At 62.7% G+C, this 11761-nt stretch overlaps 1 protein-coding gene across 1 annotated transcript in view; it reads left to right on the top strand.

The window, feature by feature from the left end:
• Positions 1-270: 270 nt before the first annotated feature.
• Positions 271-11761, top strand: part of PLXNB2 (plexin B2) — a 29052-nt gene continuing 17561 nt past the window's right edge. The window contains 1 exon segment of the mRNA XM_053894757.1: positions 271-382. The gene's annotated coding sequence lies outside the window, so the exon portion shown is untranslated.

Raw genomic sequence — 11761 nt, 5'->3', positions numbered from 1 at the left:
CGGGCACGGGTTCGGGGTACCGGGTACTCGCGGCGAGGGCGGGGGGCGGGGGGCGGGGCCCTCCGGGCCCGCCCTCCCTCCTCCTCCCTCCTCCTCCCTCCTCCTCCCTCCTCCTCCCCCCCTTCCCGCCCCTCTCTCCTCCCCTTGCCCTCGTCCTCCTCCCCGCCCCTCCCTCCTCCCCCTCCTCCGCCTCCTCCCTGTCCCTCTTCCACCCCGCTCTCCCCGCCCTCCCCCTCTCCCCGTCGGGGGCGGGGCCGCTGCTCCCGCGCGCTCCGGCCCCTCCTCGGCCACACAAAGGCCCGTCTCCATGGCAGCCGCGCGGGCCGGAGCGCAGCGCCGATCGCGGCCCGGGCGCCATCGAGCCTCGGCGGCGGACGTGCAGGTATCGCGGTGGGGGTAAGGGCCCACGGTGCGCCCGCGCGGGTCGGGGGGCTTCGCCGTTAGCGCCGCCCTGTCCCAGCCTGCGCGCCCTGGGCGCGGGGACCCGGGGCAGCCGCGGCTCCGCGGAGGGCGATCGGGCCTCGGCCGCCGTCCGTGTGTCCTCGGCTCTTCCAGGTGGCCGGGGAGGCCCGCGGCGCCGGGGGCGAGCGGGCTTGGCCCGGCCGAGGGCCCCCAGCCGGGCGCCGCGCCCTCTGGACCGCTCGGACCCTTTCTGGTTCCGGACCCTCCCTCCCCTCCCAGGCTTCCCACCTCTCCAGCCACTGAGATCCGTGGGCAGGGCTGCAGTTGTCCCTGTTGTGCAAGAGCTCGGGACCCCCAGCCACCTGCCCCCACTCCGGCAGCAGTTCCGGGGTGTCTCAGCTCAGGCTTCCCCAGGGGAGTGACCGGCAGTCAGGGCTTGGCTACCCGCTCCCCCCCCCCCCCCCAACCTTTCCCCACACACCCGCTGGGGCTGCTTTTGAGGAGGGCTTCGGCTGGGACCACCCTGTGAGCCCCCTGGTCTGTGCTTGGCCCCGGCAAGAAGGTTGGGAGCAAGCGTTCTGTCTTGGGACTAAGGGCAGCTTAGCACCGACCCGGGGTACCTGACGAGTCCTGGTGGCCCTGGGCCTGCTTGCGTCTCCACAGGGCCTGCTAAGGCCGCTCCTGGTGTGCTTGATTGGAATAGTGTTTATTACTGAGAAAATCTCAGACTGTGGGGGGGGGGGGTGGGGGGAGCATACCCAGTCCCTGGGCCCTCCCTTCACCCTCTGACCCTACATTTCTGCTGCTTCCTCCTGCGGGAAGCCCTCCAGGATGGGCTTCTCCCCACCCCTCTGTGCTCAGGCTGATTGGCAGATTTCTGGGGTCCCTGAGCTCAAGGGCCCCGGAGTTTCCTGCCACGTCACGAAGGCTTCTCTTCCCAGCAGCTTGGAAAAGGAAGGAAGGGGTCCATCTGTCCCCTCTGCCTGTGGCAGTGGACAGGACGGGGGCGGGGGCGTGAAGCAGGGCCCCAAAGCTAGTGGAATATCCTGGACCTTGGAGGATTTTCTAGCGCATGCCTGCTGTGGAGAGCCCTCTCTTCCATGTCCAGCTTAAGCCCCTGTGCCCTCCCCAAACCCGGGGCTGGGCCCTGTGAGAGCGGAGCGGTGCGGGTCGGCCCATGCCCAGATGTTACCCTGACGTGTCCGGGAGAGGCCGTCTGAGAGTCTGAAAGTTGGACAGCTCGCAGGAGCGGCCATCCCTCTGCCCTGAGGAGAGGGTCCCTAGGAGGGAAGGTCAAGCATTGGCCTGGCTGGGCCTGCTGGCTATTTTTTGTGGCATGTCAGCTTTCAGGAATTCCCAGAGGAGATTAAGGACAAACAGGTGGTCTCCACAGATGTGAACCTACCACCTCTTCCCACCGTGTCCCTGTGGGTGCCCACCTTGGTCTAAGGGGTGGGCCCCTCAAGGAGGGCCTGAGGTTTGGCCAGGGGTTCCTTGCCCCAGGAGGGGAGGGAGGTTACCGAGAAAAACAAGGGTTTGGAATGTGAGTCCCCCCTCCCCCGCCGGCTGCCTGCCAAGAAGGAATTATTTTGGATTATCCAGCCGTGTCCAGCCACCCAAGGGGGGAGGCCGAAGCCCTGCCGAGGGATCCACTTCCGGGGCTGAGGGTTGAGAGCCCTGGGAGGGAGGGACGGGCTAGTCTGGGCAGCTCCACCGCCTCCTGAGGCTGCTCAGACCGGTCGGGGGCGGGGTGGGAGGGGATGCGTCACCCTCGGGTTGGAGATTGCAGGCCCTGCCTAGCCAGCCTGGAGCCGACCCAGGCCCCTCCGAGGGAGGCCACAGGGCTGGAGGAGCCCCAGATCCTGTCCTCAAGGGCTTGGGGGAGGGGCCCAGCTGGGGGACCCCCTTCGGCCCCAGAAGGCTTCGCACCGTGGCCTGAAGGCCTCTGAGGCCACTCTCCAGAGCTGGGTTCAGGGACACACCTTGGGTTACTCACACCTGGTGCTTCCCAGGGATGACGAGGAGCAGGTAGGGGCATGACTTAGGCTGCTTAGGGTGCTGCACAGGGGTCTTCTCCGGCTGGCCCTCAGGCCACCTCCCTGTCCCCGCCCCCCAAGACCCACTGACCAGCCGCTGACTGATGCACAGCCCCCTCGAAGCCCTTCTGACAGCCCAGCCTGCAGGTGAGGGGTTCCCCAGGTGAAGAGATATGAGCCATTCATGAATGAGGAGCTCTCTGGGGCGCTGCCTCTGCTGTGTGGGCCCCCTGGCTCTGTGCCTGAGTGTGCCCACAAGCCCTGTGCTCAGCAGCCCCTGTGGGGACCCCATTGGAGACACAGAGCTGGCAGCTTGGGCACAGAGCAGGAAGCCCAGGGTCCTGGCCCTAGCCCAGGCAAGTGGGGCAGAAGAGATTGGGTTGGAAAGCACTGGGGTGGGCTGGCAGCCTGGGGAGGGGTCCATATGGCTTATGCCTATCTTTCCCAAGAGGGCACGGTTGCAGGCACTTGAGCCATCCCAAGACCAAAACCACTCTGGGAACATGGCATCCTGTCCACTGCCTTGTCCCCACATCCTGGGGCCAGAGCCAGTGATCCCCCTGGGACGTTGGGTGTGGGTGTGGGTGCACCGGGGGAGAGGCTGTGGGTTCCAGCACCCTCCCATTTCGCCCCTTCTCAGATCTGAGCAGGGCCACGCTGAGGTGTGATGCCCTCTGCCACTGAGGGCTGTCTCCTGGTCACTTGCCTCAGTCCTTGCTGCAGCAACAGGTGCTCGTGGGTGGGGACATAAGCTTTTCTCCCCTGTCCGAGGAGGCTCCTGTGTCCAGAGCCTGCCTTGGACTCGGGTCTGGTCCTGGTAAGGCTGGGGACCAGAGGGTGGAGGAGGAGGTGAGCGGATCAGACCTCCGGGAACCGAAGCCCACGTGTGACCAGTTGGGGGGGCTGCAGTGTCCCTCCAGCCCCAACCTCTGAAGTAGTCGCAGGTTCACTGGGGGCGGGTTCCTTGCTGAGGGTGGGGGCTGGGCAGAGTCCCTGCACCGGAGCCTAGTGGGAGTTTGTGTTTGGGGTGGGGCTGTGGGGTGGGGTGGGGTGGGGCCGGCCTGCAGCTAATTTTCTTTGGACTCAAATTACAGGCCGAGAGGGCGGGATCAGTGGCCTGTAATTGACTGGTGGGTGGGGGGACTTGTGGGGGGGCCCTGCACCAGTGCTTCCCTTTTCTCTCCGTGGTCCTTGCACTCCCTTCCCCTCCATGGTTTCACATCTGACAGGCTCTGCTTCTCTCTGCCCAATGATAGGAGGACCTCGGCCCCTTCAGCTACCCAGGCAAGAACGCTGCCCTGTCCTGGCCTCCCCTGGCGGCCCCTGAACCAGGCCAGCACACAGCTCACCCTGCCTCATCTCGGCCAGAGCATTTGAAGGGCTGGGCCTGGCCTCTGCTGCCCTGCCTCCAGGTCCCACCCAAGTGGGTCTGCGTTCTTCTGCTCTGTGGTTGATTCACACTCTTGTGACAGTGACTGGACCTGGGCTCTGGAGGGAGCCTGACGCAGCCATGGGTGGCAACGGGGGCCGTTCGTGGGGACACCCCCAGGGCGGGCCCGGACCTGGAGCTGGGGTTCTCTTTCCCACTTTGTTACTCTCTGTGGTCTCCCCACCCAACCTTTCAGGCGTAGAGACTGGATCACTCACTGCTCCCTCCCGCTGTGGCTGGGGGCTAGTCCACCTGAGTGCCTGGTATGTCAGTGTGCTGGGCACAGGAGGGTCTCGCCCTGGGCTGGGATCGGGGGCATCTGGGCGCAGGGCCTGGCTCAGTGCCCACATCCTTGTCCTCAGATGGCATGATGCCCACCAGTTCCCCATCCTTGTGCTAGGCGGGTCCTGGCCCGAGTGCTGTGGGGAAGGAGAGGGAAGCCTTTTGGGTGCAGCCTGGGTTCTGGCCTTAGCTCTGCCATCAGCGTGGCCCTGGACACATCGCTTTCTGGTGCAGGGACCAAACCCCTGGCCCCTCCTCAGGAAAAGCAAGAAAGAGAATCAGGGTTGATGTCAGTCTTTCAGGAGGCCACCTGTGTCAACAGAGCAGCCGGGCAGGGGTGTTGGCCTTCTCCTCTGGCCTGTGTCCCCTGAGCCAGCATGCCACCTATGTAGACCCTGGGCCTTACTGGGGGGTGTACTGGCTCCCCTCCCGGCATACCAGCCCCAAGCTGAGGCAGGTCTGGGGTCCTGAAAGGCCATAGCAGGCAGCATGGGTGACAGGGGAAGAGGGTGTTCTCCCTGCTGGGAGGAAGTATGCTGGGCAGAGGTCTGGTGCAAGGGAGCCTGTGGCACTTGTGTGGTTCAGAGGCCGCGAGGGGGCAGTTGGGCAGCATGGGGGTGACCTGGGTGGTATGGGGGCCCAGGTATAAAGCGGTGGGTTTGAAGGCCAGTAAGAGGTCAGGGCTCTGGGCCGCATGTGGATTCTAGCCCTTTCTGTGTATGGGGCTGCCCCCACCTTTCCTGCACATGGTCCCACCCTGGAGGCCAGCTCTAGGCCTGCCCAGCTCTGCCAGCCCTCTTGGCCCCTCTGGGCATCCTGGGCTAAGCCAGTGCTGGGCCTGCCCAAGACCCTTCCCACACACAGCCTCTCACAGCCCAAGAGCCCAGGTCTGGGGAACTTCCCACGGGCTCTTTGTCCTGGGGATGCTGTGTGGGTGTTGGGGAAGGACCCCTGCTGGCATCACAGACGTGTGTGCCTGCACATGTGTGGTCACGTGTGTGAGCGGTGGCTGGTTTGCCGGCTTGGCACAGTGCCCCAGGCTAATTGTGGGGTTCCGTAGTGATAGAGGAGGCGGGGCTGGGGTGACCGCCGAGGCGCTGACAGACTGATGGGGAGATTATAGGCCTTGCTTGCTCCTCACTTGCTCAGGCCCTCACCCGTCCGCCCCCCACGCCCACTCCCGCCTCCTGCACGCGGCCCAGGAAGGGGGCTCTGGGTGGGGGCTGGTCTTGGGCCATGTGCAGCTGCCGTGAGCCTCAGGCTGTCGTGGCCTGTAGCATCCAGTCAGCTGTGAGGTGAGCCTGCAGAGGGGAGATGGTGAGGCAGGCAGGCAGGGAGGTGCTGGTGTGCAGGGAGGCCAAACATGAGAACCGGTGGTTCCCGCCTGCCACTGAGGCCCAAGTGCCCACAGGACTGCCCTTAGCCTCTCCTAGCTTGGATGTGGGGGCTCGGGGACTCAGCTACAGGGCCCCCTTCTGCAGCTGTCTGAACTGCTCTTCCCTGGGTGGTGGCTGGAGGCCCTGCACCCTCAGCTGGCCCCTGCCCATCTCTCACCCCCGCGTCGTCTCCCTCAATTAGACCATAGGCTACCCACTGGGGAGGTTATCTCAGGACCTAAGGGCCAGGCATCCTTGTCATCCATTTAAGTATTGACTGAGGCCACTGTGCCGACTCGTTCCTGGGTCCCCGGCACACAGGAAGCTGTCAGGGGCTTTGGGCTGAGCAGATGGGACAGGCCAGTGGGTCCAGGTTGGGGTTTCCCAGGAGCACAGGGATGTGAGTGGAGGGTGTTGAGCTGTGGAGCGTTCTGATGCAGAACTGCTGTGCAGAGGAGGAACCTGGGGGTGAGGCCAGAGTGAGGAGACCTGTGTGGGGCCCGAGCACGTCCTGGTGTGACACAGTGGTGGCTAGGACCCAGGAGGGGTGGTTAGGGTGGAAGGGACAGGTCTTACAGCAGCGGTGGGGGCGGCGGGTGGTCAGCATCAGAACCTAACAAATCCTACCTCTGTCCCAGGAGGCCACTGCCTGCAGGCAGGGTCCCTGCAGGATAATTTATTTTACTGTGTTCTCAGCTGTTTCTTTCCCTTTCTTTCTTTCTTTCTTTCTTTCTTTCTTTCTTTCTTTCTTTCTTTCTCTCTTTCTCTCTCTCTCTCTCTCTTTCTTTCTTTTGAGAGGCAGAGAGAGAGAATCCCATGCAGGCTCCATGCTGTCAGCACAGAGCCCGATATGGGGCTCAAACTCAGAACTGTGAGATCGTGACTGGAGCCGAAATCAAGAGTCCAACTCAGCTTAGCCGACTGAGCCCCCCAGGCGCCCCCCAGGGTTAGGCAGTGAGTGGGACGGAAGAGTGGCCTGATTGCCAGCAGCGTGTGGACCCTGGTGTACGTGGGCACCCACAAGGGGCAGACAGGGAGGGGCTGGAGCACACACTCCCGGGCTTGGTTGGGCCAGCTCATGAGGCACCTGAGGGTGAGGGCTAGATGCAGATACCCTGGTGACAGTGACCTCAGGTCTCAGGAGGGGTTGCTGAGAGAAGACTTGCGTGCACTCGGGCGGACACAGCATCAGAAGCTTGAGTGGGAGGCTTGCGGGGGAGCACCGTGGGGTCACAAGGGGCTGGGGTTTCCCTGGGCACACTCTCCTTAGATTTAGTTTGGGGCCTGTGACTGCTCACTGCCACCAGCCAGGGCTGACTTCATGCTGGGACCCAGAGTCCAGACTTCAGGATGCAAACTAGTCCCCCCAACGAGGCCGAGGCCGGGTTTGGGCAACCTGGCCCCACAGTCGAGGCAGGTGGGAGGGACCTGGGGGAGCAGGGGTCCTGTGGGAGGCTCTGGTGGCGCTGACGCAAGTCTCAGGCTGCGACGTCAATCTGTCCCTAGGGCCCCGCCCCGCCCCACCCCTGCCCTAGGTGCTTGTGTTGGGAGAGCTCAGCCTTCGGCGGGGTCGGGGTCATGCCAGCTGCCGCTGGGGCCCAGGTGGTGCGTGGCCGGCCGGCAGCGAAGGGGGTGGCCGAGCCCTGGGACCGACCCGCTGGGCCCGGAGGACTAAGGCAGGTAATGGGCAGTCGAGCGCGGGGCCGAGCCTGGCGCCAGGTGAGCGCTCGGTGGCGACGGTTCCCTGTGCCCACGTGACCGCCGCCGCTGTCATTGTTACTGGAGGTCGGGCTCCGACCCGCCGGCGCGCCCTGGGGTCCCCGGTGAGGCGCGTGGGGCGGGGGGGCGGCGCCGAGGTCGCCTCTGGCCGGCACCGGGGCCCGGCTCGTCCTCCGCCGCGTCCCCGGGTACCCGCCCCGCGCCCTCCGCTCTCTGCACCCGGCTGGGTCCCGCGGGAACGCGGCCGGGGCGGCCCCCACCCCCCAGCGGAACTCTGACCCGGGTCACCAAGGGGAGGGGGGGGGGGCTGGGCGCGCGGGACCGAGGGGAACCGACCCCTCCCGGGCAGGAGCGCCCCCCTCTCCCCCCAATCGCGCCCCTCCCTCGCGCTTGTTTTGAAAACAGCCGAGGCTCGGATTTGCCGGCGATTTGCCGGCGTTTCGGCCTGTTTTGTTTCCTCTGATTTGTTTAACGCTCCCGGCTAATTGCAGATTTGCATTTTCGTCGGGAGAGTTGAGGCCCGGTCCCCTGGCTGCCAGCTGCCCGGCGGGGGAGGGGCGACTCCCTGGCTTCTCACGTGGCGCCTGGCCGCCTGGAGGCTGGCTCCCCGCCCAAGGTGGGGGGGCTGCTAGGGGCCTCCGCTCACGGTCGCTGGGGTGGGGTGAGCTGCGTCTGTCCCCACCTGGCCCTGCGCCTTCCCCAGAATCATCACTTTTTCTGTGTCTGCCTGCACCTTAGTCCTTGTCTTGGTCCCTGGGTACCTCTTCTGCCCCCTTATCCCTTCCCAGCCCCATCCGGGTTCTCTTCCTGAACTACAGGCTGGCTGGCGTGGCCGAAGACAGCCCCCAAGCTGGACCCCACTTCACCCGCCCGGATGCTTGTTATTGGTTTGATTTTAGCATTAAGAGATCACTAAGTCTGTATTTACTAGAGAATAGCGACCTGGAAAGAACCCCACCTCTGGCGCATACCCCAGGCAGAGGCTTCCCTCGGGTGGGGGGGGGGGGGCGGGGAAGGGCCAGAGAGGCCCCAGCTCCTGGGTCTAGTCTGGAGCCAGGCCTCTGCCCTTCCTCGGTGGGGGTGCATTTCTGTCCCTGCCAGGGGCCTGGTGGCCCTGGGTTAGAGGAAGCTAGAGCCTGAAGACAGACAGTACAGGGACCCATCTGGGAGGGGACCACTGCTTCCTGCTCAGGCTGAGGTGTGGAGGACAGGTGGGGGCTCCCTGGGCAGCGCCTGTCTCCTGCCCCTGCAGGGCATCTGTGTTTTCAGCCCCCCACTCTGGGATGCCTCCGCCTGCCCAGTTCCCTGGGCTCAGGCCCACAGGTGCCTGCCTGGCCAGCTCCTGTGCTCAGATTTGCTCAGGGAAGGCCCATCAATGGAGACCCACAGACCTTAGGGATGAGTGAGTGACCTGCAGGGTCAGGGTGGGGGTCTCAAGACTCTGAGGGAGGGGTAGGAGTTTTCTGGGTGGGGTGTGGGACAGCAGAGCAGGGACAGGGTGACATCAACCACCTTCGCTGTACACACACACGTGAGGATTTCCACACGTGGACATGGTTACACTTCATGGCAGCTCACGGAGATCGATGCTGTTATTACTCCCATTCCACATGGGGACGCTGAGGCACCGTGTGGCTTTGTGAACAACCCACACAACCTAAGCGCGGAAATCGACAGAGCTGGGGTTTGAACCCAAAAGTCTGGCTCCAGAGTTCTGCCCTTGAGGCCCCTCTGTGCAGCAGTGTTTGGCGTGTGTGACTGTGGTGGAGGGCTGGCCACAGCCTCAGCGGCCCGTGGGTGCTCCCTCCCGAGAGCAGGAGGCTTTGGGGGAAGGATGGACAAGAGGGAGACTGGAGCAGGATTGGGTAGTCGAGAGAGAGCTGACCTCGAGTTAGGATGGGCCCCAGGCCCGGTGTCTGAGGAAGGGGAGGGGTCCAGGTTTCATTGTGCAGGAAGTTTTGGCTGGAGCAGCCGGATGTTGGGGGGAGAAGTCACTGGGTTGCCTCTGGGCCGGCGTGAGAGGAGGACCCAGCATCATCAGTGGGTCACTCGGGACAGGTCTCTGGAGGGGGTTGTGTGCCTGTGTGGGCCCAGGAAGAAGGTGTCCCTTGGAAGAGACCAGCCTCCCTTGGCTTTGCCTGCAGCACACAGACAGACAGACAGACACACACACACACACACATGCACACACACCCTGCCTGGGGGCTGGGGACTCCAGGGCACGCCGTGCTGGGGGAGGGAACAGGCATGGGGCACCTGGAGGCTGGCATGCTGTCCCTTCAAGGTGGCAGGTCGGCATGAACTGCAGTCTGTGTGCTGTGGGCCCCAGTGTGGTTTGCACCTGTGCCGACCACGGCCTCCGGTCCAGGCTCGCCCCAGTTTTCTCATGAGACTGCATGGTGCTGACGCCCTGTGGTTTGGCCCCTACATTGGTCTGTGGAGTGGCCTTTGCTCCTTACACAAAGGCTGCCTTTAGGGCCTGTGGCAAAAGGACATCCCTCATCCCTGTGCCCAGAGCCCTGAGCCCCTCAGCCAGGGGCTGGGAGACCCTGTGCCCAAGCGCCTGCAGCCCTTGCCCTCCTTGCCCCTTCCAGTTCCCCTTGGACCTGCCATAGGTCCCGCCCTGGGTCTTGCCCTCCAGGATGCAGGTAGATGGTGACCAGGGTGGATGGGGGGGGGGGGGGCTGGTCCTTATGGAGCAGGTGCTGAAGCCACAGTGCTGGGGGTGGGGCAGCCAGTTTGGGAGCCAAAGGGCCAAGCAGGAGTGGCTGAACCTTGGATGGGGGGGGGGGGGGCGCAGCGGGGATTGGCCAGGAGAGATGGTTGACCCAGAAAGCCATATCCTAAGGTAGAGTGGAGCTGCAGGGGGTGAGCTGGGGGGCCGCAACCATTATTATTAGGTACATACCTCTTTTTATTTAGACGATATGCAAATATATTCTTGTAAAAATTTTTCAAAAATTGGCAAAGGAAGTTACTTTGCTATCCCAATTCCCTCCTTCCTGCCCCCAGGCCTTACTACTGTTTTCAGGTTTCTTTTTTGAGTTTATTTATTTATTTTGAGAGAGAGAGAGGGAGAGAATCCCAAGCAGGCTCTGTGCTGTCAGTGAGGAGCCTGATATGGGGCTCAGTCCCATGAACCAGGAGATCATGATCTGAGTTGAAACCAAGAGTTGGATGCCTGACCGACAGAGCCACCCAGGTGCCCCTATTTTCAGTTTGAACGAAGGCTTCTAGAACTCAGCAGTTAAACCCACACCCGTATACACACCCATGAAGGCACCTGGAGTCCTGTGCCACAGCCATCACTGTCCTGTCTGGGATTCAGCATGGACCACCCATGTGCGTCGGCATGGTTGTTTTTTGGGGGTCCTCTGGTTGGATGCTGGGTGGTTGCCACATTTTCTTGGTAATCAACCATGCTGAGAAGTATCCTTGAACGTGTCTCCCCCGTGGACACACGCGGCTATTTATCCAAGGTGGTAGGAGGCAGTAGCACTGCTGAGTGCTACAGTGTAACTGGTCTGCCCAGGGTTTTCATGAATGAATCATTTGGCCCTTACAAACTCCCGGGGGAGTTCACTGTGACTCCATTTTACAGGTGAGGAAATGAGGCAAAGGGAAGTAATTGACCAAAGTCACACAGCTAGTAAGTAGAATTTGTATTCTACTAATTCGTAGTAAGTGGGTATGCTCATTTTTCAGAAAGTAATTTATATTTTAATCGAGGTAATATAAGTACCTAGTTTTAAAAAGGCAAAAAAAAAAAAAAAAAAAAAAGCAGATGATACCGACAGACTTATAATGAAAGAAAGCTGTTCCCTGCCCCTGTTTTCCCCGGCTTCTTTTGAACAGAAAGAGGGATGTGTCAGGCTTGTATTCTGGGACGACCAAATGGGTGTTTATGCACTAGGGGCCTGGAGGCTGGCATCTGAGGGCCGGGTGTGCTGGGAGCAGGGTGGAGGAAGCAGAGGAGGTTGGGGTCTCCTGTGCCAGGATAGCAAGGGCCAGGTGGGACCCCTTGAGCCGCTCCCCGCCCCCCAGACACGGAGCAGAGGAAACTGGTGCAGTCGGGCCAGGCTTGTGGTGAGACCACTGTTGCTCCTTTGCTTCCTAGAGAATCTTGATGCTGGCCCAGAGCAGACACTGAGCTGGACTACGGGAGCCTCGGTGAGTGGGGGCTGGGCCCCACCTGGGGAAGGCAATGGGGTTAGACGCGCTTTCTACTGACCACGGGGCGGGGTGGGGGTGGGGGGGTGACCTTGAGGCCCCGGTCTGGCTGAGCCCAGTGCACACATCTGCGCAGACCCAAGTGTCCTGCCTGTGGGGGCCACTGCCAGCACACATACCCCCCCCCCCGCCCCAGTTCTCTGAGATCAAGCTTTCCTTGGGAGGGTGGGCTCTTCAGTGAGACTGGCAGGGGGCTGGGTTCTGAGCACTGAGGCTGGGAATTTGGGCTTGGGGGAGGAGTGCCCGTCCAGACATTTTCTGGGCCAACAACAGGCCGGAGTTTGTGC

This window comes from Panthera pardus, unplaced genomic scaffold (assembly GCF_024362965.1).
Source record: "Panthera pardus isolate Hobbes unplaced genomic scaffold, ASM2436296v1 HiC_scaffold_6, whole genome shotgun sequence".
Taxonomy (NCBI): Eukaryota; Metazoa; Chordata; class Mammalia; order Carnivora; family Felidae; genus Panthera; species Panthera pardus.
Note: the sequence above shows the minus strand (reverse complement) of the source record. Positions and strands in the feature narration are given on the sequence as shown.